Genomic DNA, 12701 nt, shown 5'->3' with positions numbered 1-12701 from the left:
CCTTTGATCCTTTCAATCTGTTGTTTTCCATATATCAGCTGGTGTATCAGGCCAGCTTGGATTTAAAATCCTCTCCCTGGCCCAGTGCTAATGTAGCAGAAAACAACAAATTCGGAAAGACTGATCGAGAGATTTAAATAATAAAAAAGTGACTTCCTCACTTTGTTGGTGTCTTTAGCAAAGCAGATATTTACTCCGTTAGTAATTCATTTTTAAAAATCTTTTTATGTACTCATTTTTGTCTTCTCTGGGTGTTCGTTGCTGTGCGCAGGCTCACTCTCGTTGTTTAGAGCAGGGAACTACTTTCTAGCTGCGCCGGCGCTTCTCAATGCAGTAGTTTCTCTTGTCTGCGAGCACAGGCTCTGGGGTGCGTGGGCTTCAGTAGTCTTGGCGCTGGGGCTTAGTTGCCCTGAGGCATGAGGCATCTTCCGTGGACTGAGGATGAAACCTGTGTCCCCTGCATTGGCAGATGGATTTTTAACCACTGGACCACCAGGCAAATCCAGTCATTTATTTTTTTCCCTATGTCCCGTGGGAGAGAGATCTCAAAGAGTTTCAGGTTTATTGTTCTGCTGAGCTTTGCATGGGCCAACGTGTTTTCTCCTGCACCTCCCATTCTAGGGGACAGACTCAAGCATAGAGTTTCCACCAAAGCAGCACCGCGGAGACCCCGCCCTTCCCCCAAATGCAATCCAGAAAATTCTCCTCCACCAAATAATAATTGTCGCATCCTCAAGGTATATACTTTTATACCAAGTAGTCCTTTGTTTCTCCCCATATGTCTTCCACCTGTTTTCTTATGTTTCTATGCTGCCGACTCTGTGCTGTGGGCAATATTGAAAACGCATATGTCACAATCCCTGCCCTCAAGGAACTTACCAGACAATTGGGAATTGACACCAAAAAAATGATAGAGAACCACAAAGATGGCACAGCCTCAAGACCTAAATTTCAGACTATAGTTTGAAATCCTTTAGTGGATGGGCTGTAAAATGAGTTTAAGGGATCACAATTGGCATTAAAAAAAAAGGAAATAACTCAAACAGCAAAGATTTGAGTGTCTATGACATAGTACAAGTAAGCATATTTTTAGTAAAAGTTTGGTTCTGTTTTACATAGAAATATCATGTTTCTTACCATAGGTCCTGGTCACATGTGTTTGAACACTTCTGACAAGCCAGGTGTGAGGTGAGTATGGTCTGGTGTATGAAAGAATGCTAAGGAGGGGCAATCGTTCCTAACTTGTGTTTGAGTCATGGACCCTGAGGACCATTTGAGAATGATTGCAAGTCCCTCTAGAAAGCATACATATGGCTGACATTTTGCCTATGATCTCAGTAGTTCATGGACTTTACAACCCGTTCACAGACCTTGGTTAGATCCCTTTGATCTGGAGATTAAAGCCAGGAGGTGGGGGTGGGGGTGGTGGAGAGACTGGGGGAGGTGGTGCGGTCTCTGTTTTCAGGGCCCTGAATTTCTGTTGAGGAAAGAAGATCATCCATTACTCACGGGAAGTCAACAAAGGCTTCCAAGGAGAAGCAGCTGACGAGCTAATCTGCATTTTAGGAAGATTGTTCTGGAAGCTTTAGAAGGCAGAAATCCAACTCGGAGGCTTTGTAATAATTATTTGAGAGATGGGAGAGGCGGATAGGTAGGAAGGCATAGCCTGAGATGTTTTTATAATGAAAAAAGAAATCACTGGACCTGGTATTTGTTTGGATAGAGGGGAAAATGAGGAAAAGAGTCTAGGGTGGCCCCTGGGTTTCTAGTTTTAAATGGCAACGATGCTCATCACAGTGTCAGGAATAAATAGGGGGGAAAAGTAAATCTGGGAAAGAGTATGAGTTTAGTTTTGTGGTTAATGGACATGCTCAAGTATATATCTGGAGATCCCAACATGCTTCCTTTGAAAACAAAGAGCAAGTGCCAGTGAAGGCTGCCTTAGGGTGGGGCTGAGGACTGGCGGACTGGAGGAAGAGGGGGCTTTGTACTTCGTTTGCATGGGCGTGTTGTTTGGTGGAACAGTTTGGCAATCCTGGGACAACAGGAGTGTTCTAAAGACTCTGAAATCCCCACTCACTGTGGAAATAACAGGAAAGGCACAGCAGGTGAACTGGTGAGGGGGGCAAAGCAGTGCTTGGAATACAGCTTGGGGCTCTAGAGGCAAGAGGGACTGGTTTTAGAAATAGAGGGGGAGGGGCTGGTCCTGCTCAGTAGAGAAGAAGGCCCTATAGACTGTGGCAAAGTATATCCTATACTGGACTGGGTTGCTCTACTCTCCTCCAGGGGACCTTCCCCACCCAGGGATGTGTGTGCATAAGTCGCGTAGTCATTTTCGACCCCATAGACTGTAGCCTGCCAGGCTCCTCTGTCCATGGAATTCTCCAGGCAAGAATACTGGAGTGGACTGCCATTTCCTCCTCCAGGGAATCTTCCTGACCCAGAAATTAAACCTGGATCTTCTGCATTGCAGGCAGATTCTTTACTGTCTGAGCCACCAGGGAAGCCAGGATCGAACCTGCATCTCTTCCATTTCCTGCATTGGCAGGCGGGTTCTTTACCATTAATGCCACCTGGGAAGCCCATGTGTGTGTGTGGACAATGTCCACCCCACCAGAAACCTGAATTGGTGGGTCTGTCCACTCCCACGCCATCAGCACGTGTGAGAAAGAAGCACCCTGACACTAATACTGCCTATTTCTAGCCCATGTCATGGCTGTGTTCTGCTGTGTCTCTGGTCTGCTTCTGATCTGCCAGGTCCTACGCTTCTGCTGGGTCCTTTTATGGCTTAGCACTGAACCCTCAAGCCTAGTGCCCAATAATGCCCACTCAGTCTTGACCTCTGCTGGCCTCCACCACATCCGTCTACGATTTGCCTTTGAATCCTGGCCTGAACTTCTGCCAGCATGTCTGGACCACTGTCCTGTCTCATCCAGTCCTGTGGCCTGGTTTCTGCTGAATTCCACTGAGCCTGCCAGTGGACAATATACCAGAGACCAGGATCCTCCAGTCTCTTCCAGGCCTGGGTACCAGAAACAACCATGTTTGTTTCTGCTACAGAAGATCAGGTCGGGAAGGAACTTCACGTTTGTTCACTCTTGATGGGTGCTGCTGGGAATCTGGGTTAGAGTCAAATCTGTATTTGATGATCTGGGCAAACTCCTCAACTGTTTGTTTGTAGTGTTACTAAATAGTTCCAGATGTCAGTATAACATGTATGCCATGATGCTATGATTGGAGCACTCTGTGCTGAAAAAAAAGTTTTTTTTTCAGATAAGCAAAATACATAAGGTGAAATTAAATCTCCTTCTCAGTCTGGAAACCTCTGTGAAGATCCTGCATTATTTACCAACCACAAGAGCTTTTCCTTGGCTGGGGCATGTGATCCAACTAGCACTTTTTTCCAGCTGCTCAAACATACTTTGGCACAGTCACTCACTAGCTCCAAATACCAGGATTACTCCATTCCTGTTCAGAGGTTCAGTGACTTGGCTCCCAGAGGAAAAGCAAAGGCAGTTTCAGAAATCTACTAACTCCCCAAATGGAACTAAATAATAGCCGTGACTTCGGGGTATTGTTTGAAGGTGAAAGGAGATGATGTGTAGAAAGCATTTATGGGATGTATGTGCCTGGCACCTAGGGAGGTCTGGGTCAAGGTCAGCTCTTTTCCTTAGGAGGTTCTATGGATGAACACATCAGCTGGGGCTTCTGGGGTGGGTTTGTCATAAGTTGAGAAATCAATCCAGAGTCTCCAGGATGCTATGTCAGCAGCTGAGGAAGACCCAAGTTTGAATCCTAGCTTTGTATCCTCCACCCTGGGTTTTTCTGAGTCTCAGTGTTTTCATTTGTTAATGGAAAGAATGCCTTTCTCAGAGGGCTGCTGAAATGACCAAGAAAAACATGGACTAATGGTAAGTTATCAAGCAGCAATTATGATTACTGTGATCTCTCCCGCTTCTTTTTAAAAAAAAAATGTTGATTTTTTAATTTGGCTGCACCAGATCTTTGTTGCAGAATGTGGGATCTAGTTCCTTGACCAGGGATTGAACCTGGACTGCCTGCATTAGGAGTGTGGAGTGGGGCTTCCCACCAGGGAAGTCCCCTCCCTTGCTTTTTGTAGCAAGTTGTCAGGAGAGCATCACATGCTCAGGTATCTTCTTGGGTGTTACAGAATTGTTTTAGTGTAGGTGATGACCATTCATTCGTTCGTTCATATGGTCATTCATCAGTTCATTCGTTCATTCATTCACCTAACAGATATTTGTTGATTACCTTCTATGTTCTTGTGCTAGAAATACTGCACTTGCCCTTATGGATGTCATATCCTGGTGAGAGAACACAGTCACATAAACCAAAACATATGGGAGGTACATGTGATGCCTGTGCAAATGGGCAACGTCAGGTTTATTAGGGAGATTCAGGGTCTGACTTCACCAAGCTCAGGGAGCCAGCGACCTAGGAACCCATGACCTTTATGCCTACTCAGGCTTTTCCTAACTGGATTGACTTAGCTGGTGCTTACAGTTGAGGTCCTTCCTCCAGTCCTGTGTGTCCCGTGGGGCCCTTGCCTCCCAGGCTCAACAAGGTCTGTTGCTCTGGGGCTCCCTAACTTCTGCTTTGCTCCCCATCTGGATGAAGGGTGCTCCTGGAGTTTTTATAAGAACATCTAGGTTCTCTAGAAAATTAACTCAGGAAACTAAATAGTGCTTCTGGCTGTGGGGAGGACACAGAAGAGAGCTCTGATTCTCCATCCCAGGACCCAGAACTGCCTTCACATCTCACTCAAGCACCTCTGAAACTTGTCAGCCGCCTTCACACTGTGGTGTCTTGGTTAACACTGTTCTGTCAGCCTAGCATCTCCCTTCTCCACCTCTCAGTTCTATCCATCTTCCCAAGTGCTGCTCAGATAATCCCTCTGTTTCAGAGAGTGCAAGCTATCCCCCAGTATCCATTATCCTCTGATTCTGGTGGTCCCAGAGTCTCTGGAGTTGAACTGGGCACATGGCGAAGCGTGCAACACTTCCCAGACTTCCTGAAGCTCGATGTGGCCATGGGACCAGGAACTGGCTCCTTCCCACCCTTCTTGCTGGCAGGAATGGGAACTTGGTATTAGGACCCCATATCCTGGCAGAGCAACAAGATGGAAGGTGCCTGGCTCCTTGACGTGGTGAAGCTGCCCCATTAGCCCTGGGACATGGATGTTCAAGCAGTAATCTGAGAGAAAACCAGTCTCTCTTTTTTAGAAGATAGTTATTTTGTTTTTTTTTTTTCAAATTTAATTTTTTATTCTACATTGGAGTATAGTTGATTTACAATGTTGTGTTAGCTTCAGGTGTCCAGCAAAGTCATTCAGATGTATGTATGTGTATATATATATATATATATATATATATATACATCTTTTTCAGATTCTTTTCCCATGGAGGTTATTACAGAATATTGAGTAGATTTCCCTGTGCTAATCAGCAGGTCCCTGTTGTTTATCTATTTTATATCAAGTAGTGTGTATATGTTCAGAGAAGGCAATGGCACCCCACTCCAGTACTCTTGCCTGGAAAATCCCATGGATGGAGGAGCCTGGTGGGCTGCAGTCCATGGGGTCACTAGGAGTCGGACACGACTGAGTGACTTCACTCTCACTTTTCACTTTCATGCATTGGAGAAGGAAATGGCAACCCACTCCGGTGTTCTTGCCTGGAGAATCCCAGGGATGGGGGAGCCTGGTGGGCTGCCGGCTCTGGGGTTGCACAGAGTCGGACACGACTAAAGCGACTTAGCAGCAGCAGCAGCAGCAATGTGTATATGTTAGTCTCAAACTCCTAATTTACCCCCTCCTCCCTTCTCCCCCAACACCACCCCGTGGCTCAGTAGTAAAGAATCTCCCTGCCAACATGGGGATGCAGGTTCGATCCCTAGGTTGGGAAGAGCCCCTGGAGAAGGAAATGGCAACCAACTCCAGTATTCTTGCCTGGAGAATTCCATGGACAGAAGGACCTGGTGGGTGCAGTCCATGGGGTCACAAGGAGTTGGATATGACTGAGCGACTAAATAACAACAGCAACTACCACATATCCTGTTTGGAAACCATAAGTTTGTTGTCCAAGTCCAAATGAAAAAAAAAAAAAAAAAGAAGTAGATGTGAGACACAAGCTGACTTTTATCACACTAGAAATGGAAGAAATTTGGGGAAAAAATGTAAAATAATGCAAGTCTTTTAATGCAGGTTTTTGTTTTGGAAAATATACTTGTTTTCATTACATTAAAAAAGCTAGTTATTTTGGTTTTCTTTAGAGAACCAGATTTAATCTCCTAAAGACTCATGCTCCTGTGTGAGAAAGCTGAGTTCCTTTCTGCCTCTTCCTATATATCCTAAACATGTGTGCTTTGGCCTTCAATAAAGCCATCCTTCGGCTCTGTTTTGGAACCCAGAGATTTGTAGGAGCTTATAGTTCCCTGACAACATGACCCCTGGGTGAGCAGGAACCTGTCCTATTAAATGTGTACCTCTCCCTATAGCCATAAGCACAGTTAACCGTTACTCTTCGTGTACTTAATGAATGTGTGCTTAATGAATTTTTGGTGAATGAAGAACGATTCCCTGATTCTCCTGGACTAAAAATACCCTTTTTCTAAAGCATCTCTGTCCAATATAAATATAATGCAAACCATATACGTCATTTCAAATTTCCTAGTAGCCACCTATAAAGAAAATGCCAAAGCAATTTGGTGACACTCATTTTAGTTAGATGTTTCATTGAACCCTTTATATTCAAATGTTGTCATTTTCACAAGTAATCATTATAAAACTTATTACCAAGAGAGTTTTTACAGTCTTGTTTTTCATGCTAAGCTTTGGTATGTGGTGTGGTTTTTGTATTTTCAGCTCATCTCACTTGGGACCAGCTGTGTTTTAAGCACTCAGTGGCCACTTGTAGTGAGTGGCTTCTGTACTCAGTTCTGGGGGTCCCTAAGCCATCTTGGAGGCATAGGGGAGACCTGAAGGGGCTGGAAGGGCAAAGGGGATACAGGGAGGCAGAAACGAGGCTTCATAGAGTTTTGCTTGGCTGTGATACACTAAGACTCAGTGAATTGTAGCAACTGTTGAGTGATTTCAATACAGAAAAAATATTGTGGGAAGAGGAGGAACCACTGACAAAATGAAAGAAGAGATGGAGTCAGGAATCAGGAGTAGGCAGACTTTGAGAGGAACTCTGGGGGCCACCAAAGCCTTCAGGTAGAAGTCGAGCTCTGCCATATTTAATGGTGGATTAAAATGAGGACCAACCTTGCCCAAGAGACATTATGGCACGAGGCTGGATTTTCCACCACATTGCCTGAGTGACCCCGGTGAGCCGTTTCCACTCTGAACTTCAGGTTCCTCAGGAAGCCCCCTGGTAGCAATAGCCTGTGGGTGGAGAGCAGTCTCTTCAAAGGATCAAGATTCCCAGCAGCATGGTAAGGAGACATTCCATGGGCCATCTCTGACAAGCTCTAGGGCCACCAGACACAGCAGGCTCCATGGATGTCCCGGAGGAAGGATGGAGGAAGGCTTTTTTTCTTGGCTTATGGAAACAACAGGTAGTTTCCAACCGAGGGATCTGGCCAAGGAAGAGTTGATTCTGCAGGAAGGGAAAACTCAGAGACTGATCAAGGGAGGGGCAGTCCCCACACAGTGGGGAGGGGGAGGGAAGTTTTGGAACACAGAAGGCAGGATAAATGCCTTTTTTCCTGTTCCTGGAATTTCCTTCATGGGGCTCAGGGGTCTGAGGAGATGGGGCATGAAATACCTCTCAGCAGCCCAGCCTGGGCCTATACAAGGAAGAAATGGAGAATCATGGCACTCACATGAATCATTTGAGGGAGAAGCAAAAAAAACACCCCCAAGAATTCCTTTAAGATCTCAGCCTTCCAGTATCTTGGGCTTCTTTTATCCAGGTAATAGTCTTGGTTTTCTACATAACTTGGGCTTCCCTGGTTGCTCAAATGGTAAAGAATCTGTCAGCAGTGCAGGAGATCCAGGTTCAATTCCCAATTCAGGAAGATCCCCTGGAGGAGGGAATGGCAGCTCACTCCAGTATTCTTGCCTGGAGAATTCCATGGACAGAGAGAGGAGCCTGGTGGGCTATGGTCCACGGGGTCATAAAGAGTCAGACACGACTGAGTGACTAACACACTTTCTTTCCACACATAGATCTGGTCATAAAGGATGTGGGAGGAGGCCAACTTGGAATTGATTTCAGGAGGAGGAGGTCTGATGTCTCGAAGCTCAAGGTTCCAGTCACTGGAGTATTCCAGGGAATAACAGAAACCATGGTCACGGTGATGGTCTGAGAACATTTGCGTGCTTGATTCACCAGAGAATCTTAGAAACTTATGACTTTGTTCTTGGGATGCTGCCAGTCTTTCTGGAAGTGGCTGTACTTTGGGATGAAAGCAGCTGAGGAAATAAAAAAGTGTTAGGTCAGGACCAACAGCCTGACGTAAAATCCCCAGGCCAGCGTTGCAAATGAGAGGTCAGCCAGCCCCCAGGCCAAGTGTATTCTTGATGGAAAACTAATTAATTTTCAAGAAGGAAGTATGTCATTGGATAGAGTTCCTTCTTGTCTCCCCAGCTTGTATAAACAGCTGGACTTGTAAAATTTTCTGCATAGAACGCTGGTCCTTTAAGACCCAGCCTTGGCCACATGTATCCCAATGTTTCCTGATGATGATGCTTTCCTTGAGTGGCCCCACTGGGGATGAAGGAAGAAGTTTCTACTGCACATCTGGACTGGCTCTTGGTCCAAGCAAGGTGCTCCACAAATGTGTGTGAAGAGGAGGCATTCATGAGACTCAGCTTCTGAACAATTAGGAGAAAGAGGCACTTGACTCCTCCCACTTCCTCCTGCCTTCATCCTCCAGGTCTGGTGTGCCCAGAGGGCACCGAAAGCCCACCTTTTTATTTTTTGCCAGTCTTAGTATTGTGTTGCTTAGCGCTGTTTTTCTTACGTAAGAGGGAATATCCAACAGACTTGATAAATGTATTCATTCTCGCGTGAGAGGAATTTAACCCTTCACCCTGGTCCTGAGTGGCCTAGGCTGAAGATTCAGAGCTTAAGCAGCTGGTTGCCAATCAGGATTTTGCCCCTTACTAGCTGTGAGGCTCTGGGCAATTATTCACTTTGCCTCTCTGAGCCTTAGTTTTCTCTTTCATCTTAAAAACAGAAGAGTGTTCCTTGTGTTTATCATTGTTTAAAGTAGAAGTTCTTGGGACTCCCCTGGCAGTCCAGTGGTTAAGACTCTGAGCTTCCACTGAAGGGTTCAATCCCTAGTTGGGAAACTAAAATCTTTGAATAGCGTGTGCAGAGTGGCCAAAAAGAAAAAATAGTAGAGGTTCTTAACCTGAGTCCAGGGATGAGCTTTAAGAAATCCATAAACATTCCGATATACCTGGTAAATTTTTTTCTCTTTGCATATGTGAATTTTCCTTCAGAGATGATCTGTAACTTTCATCAAATTCTTAAAATGGCATTTGACATTTGCCTGCCTCTCCCCTCAAATAACACCACTGGGTTAGGGATGACAGCTGTAAATGGTATACAATAAAATTTCTACTTAAAAGGTTTTAAAAAATGCTAATGATTTTTATACCTACTTTCCAGGGTTTGTAGGATTAAATGAGATGATGGACAGTAAGCTCTTAGCACAGTGTTAGACATGCTGCAAGCACCCCAATGCCGGATACTGGGGTAAGATTTTGAAACGCAGAGACTTAATTTTCTCTTTTGTCTTCTAGAATATATAACCTGTATGCTAATTGGGTGGTGCTAGAGTAGAGGAAGGAAGCAGAGGGGAGATTGTGATTTATCCCAGAAAAACTCTCCACCATTCGTTTTGGCGACCTCACCTAGAAGCTGGGAGTTGACTGGACAGCTTGCATGAGTGCAGGGCCAGAACTCTCTGTCTTAGACAAGAAGTTGAGTGTGGTCCAGGGATGTAGGCATTAGGAATGTTGTATTAGGGCAGAGTAGTGAGAGTAGGGCTCCCCTCCCTCCAGAGCAGGCAAAACAAGATTTACTGTCTGTAGGGAATTTTATTTTTATTTTTAATTTTATTTTATTTTTAAACTTTACATAATTGTATTAGTTTTGCCAAATATCATAATGAATCCGCCACAGGTATACATGTGTTCCCCATCCTGAACCCTCCTCCCTCCTCCCTCCCCATACCATCCCTCTGGGTCGTCCCAGTGCACCAGTCCCAAGCATCCAGTATCGTGCATCGAACCTGGACTGGCAACTCGTTTCATACATGATATTTTACGTGTTTCAATGCCATTCTCCCAAATCTTCCCACCCTCTCCCTCTCCTTTTAAAATGAGGATAAAATTGGGGCTTCCCTGGTGGTACAGTGGTTAAGAATCCACCTGGCAATGCAAAGGATACCAGCTGCAGCCTTGGTCCAGGAAGATCCCACATGCTGCAGAGTGACTCAGCCCATGCTTCTGGAGCCCATGCTCGACAGCAAGAGAAGTCACCACCATCAGAAGCCCGCACACCCAATGAAGAGCAGTGCAACCAGAGAAGGCCCGAGTGCGGCAACGAAGACCCAACACAGCCAAAAATAACTGAGTCAATAAAAGAATAGAATGAACCCAAACAAGTCTATTTTTTATTGTCATAGGCAATTTTAAACACGTTCTGTGATAAAGAAGATCTGATATATACTAGAATAATGCTATTTGCAGCAACATGGATGGACCTAGAGAGTATCATACTGAGTGAAGTAAGTCAGACAGAGAGAGACAAATTTCATATGATATCCCTTATATATGGAATCTAAAGTAGGACACAAATCAATGTATGTAAGAGACAGACGCATACTCACAAATATAGAGAACAGACTTGTGGCTACCGAGGGGGAGGGTGGTTGGAAGTGAAGGACTGGGAGTTTGCCATTAGCAGAGGCGAACTGTTATATACAGGATGGATAGATAACAAGGTCCTACTGTATACCTGCTGCTGCTGCTGCTAAGTCGCTTCAGTCGTGTCCAACTCTGTGTGATCCCATAGACGGCAGCCTACCAGGCTCCCCTGTCCCTGGGATTCTCCAGATAAGAACACTGGAGTGGGTTGCCATTTCCTTCTCCAATGCATGAAAGTGAAACTGAAAGTGAAGTTGCTCAGTCATGTCCGACTCTTTGTGACCCCATGAACTGCAGCCTACCAGGCTCCTCCGTCCATGGGATTTTCCAGGCAAGAGTACTGGAGTGGGGTGCCATTTCCTTCTCCATACTGTATAGCACAGAGGACTATATCCAATGTCTTGTGATAAACCATAATGAAAAAGAATGTGTATATATATTAAAAAAACTGAGTCACTTTGTTATACAGCACCAATGAACACAATATTGTAAATCAACTATACTTCAATAAAAGTAAAAAATAAAATTTCTTACATTGACAAAAAATCAGCATGTGTAACAAAATAGTCCTCCCTACAAAAAATAATTTTATTTTTCTAAGTTCTAAATAACTGGTAAAATTACTGTTGAGTTTTAATAAAATATATGTTAATTTTTTAGCATATTTTTTACCGCTTATCCTTTAATGAACACTGTATTCTCTGTGGAAAGTACTTTGGACACCTCCTAGGTATGTCATGGAGCAGTGGTAAAGAATCTGCCTGCTAACACAGGAGATGCAAGAAACATGAGTTGGATCCTTGCTTCATGAAGATCCCCTGGAGAAGGAAATGGCAACCCACTCCAGTATTCTTGCCTGGGAAATTCCGTGGATAGAGGAGCTTGGTGGGCTACGGTCTATGGGGTCGCAAAGAATCAAGACACAACTGAGCACACACAAACACACACACAACTGAGTATACACACACACACACACACACACACACACACAGAGGTATGTCGTTGGCCTCCCAACACATCCTCACCCAGCTACACAGTTCATTTCAAGAGTGAATGCATAGTTATCTAGAACCATCTAGAACCAAAAGAACCATCTAGAACTGTTCTTTTGGGATGCACTTCATGCCTCCAGTCCCTGTGATATAATATATTCCTTAAAAAAATGGTGTATCAATTTAATGGAATAGTAAGCAAGTATCGACTATGCCAAAGCCTTTGATTGTGTGGGTCACAATAAACTGTGGAAAATTCTGAAAGAGATGGGAATAGCAGACCGCCTGATCTGCCTCTTGAGAAACCTGTATGCAGGTCAGGAAGCAACAGTTAGAACTGGACCTAGAACAACAGACTGGTTCCAAATAGCAAAAGGAGTACATCAAGGCTGTATATTGTCACCCTGTTTGTTTAACTTCTATGCAGAGTACATCATGAGAAACGCTGGGCTGGAAGAAGCACAAGCTGGAATCAAGATTGCTGGGAGAAATATCAATAACCTCAGATATGCAGATGACACCACCCTTATGGCAGAAAGTGAAGAGGAACTAAAAAGCCTCTTGATGAAAGTGAAAGAAGAGAGTGAAAAAGTTGGCTTAAAGCTCAACATTCAGAAAACGAAGATCATGGCATCCGGTCCCATCACTTCATGGGAAATAGATGAGGAAACAGTGGAAACAGTGTCAGACTTTATTTTTCTGGGCTCCAAAATCACTACAGATGGTGACTGCAGCCATGAAATTAAAAGACACTTAACCCTTGGAAGGAAAGTTATGACCAACCTAGATAGCATATGCAAAAGCAG

General features: G+C 44.6%; 1 long non-coding RNA gene across 1 annotated transcript; it reads left to right on the top strand.

Annotated features, from left to right (window-relative positions):
• The first annotated feature begins 490 nt into the window (after positions 1-490).
• Positions 491-10934, top strand: LOC133240319 (uncharacterized). The gene is made up of 3 exons (XR_009734191.1): positions 491-737; positions 1143-1188; positions 8192-10934. It is a non-coding gene; the product is annotated as an uncharacterized LOC133240319 (long non-coding RNA).
• Positions 10935-12701: the final 1767 nt, after the last annotated feature.

Source organism: Bos javanicus, chromosome 28 (genome assembly GCF_032452875.1).
Source record: "Bos javanicus breed banteng chromosome 28, ARS-OSU_banteng_1.0, whole genome shotgun sequence".
In the NCBI taxonomy this organism is placed as follows: Eukaryota; Metazoa; Chordata; class Mammalia; order Artiodactyla; family Bovidae; genus Bos; species Bos javanicus.
The sequence above is the reverse complement of the archived record's forward strand: the minus strand, read 5'-3'. Positions and strand labels throughout refer to the sequence as shown.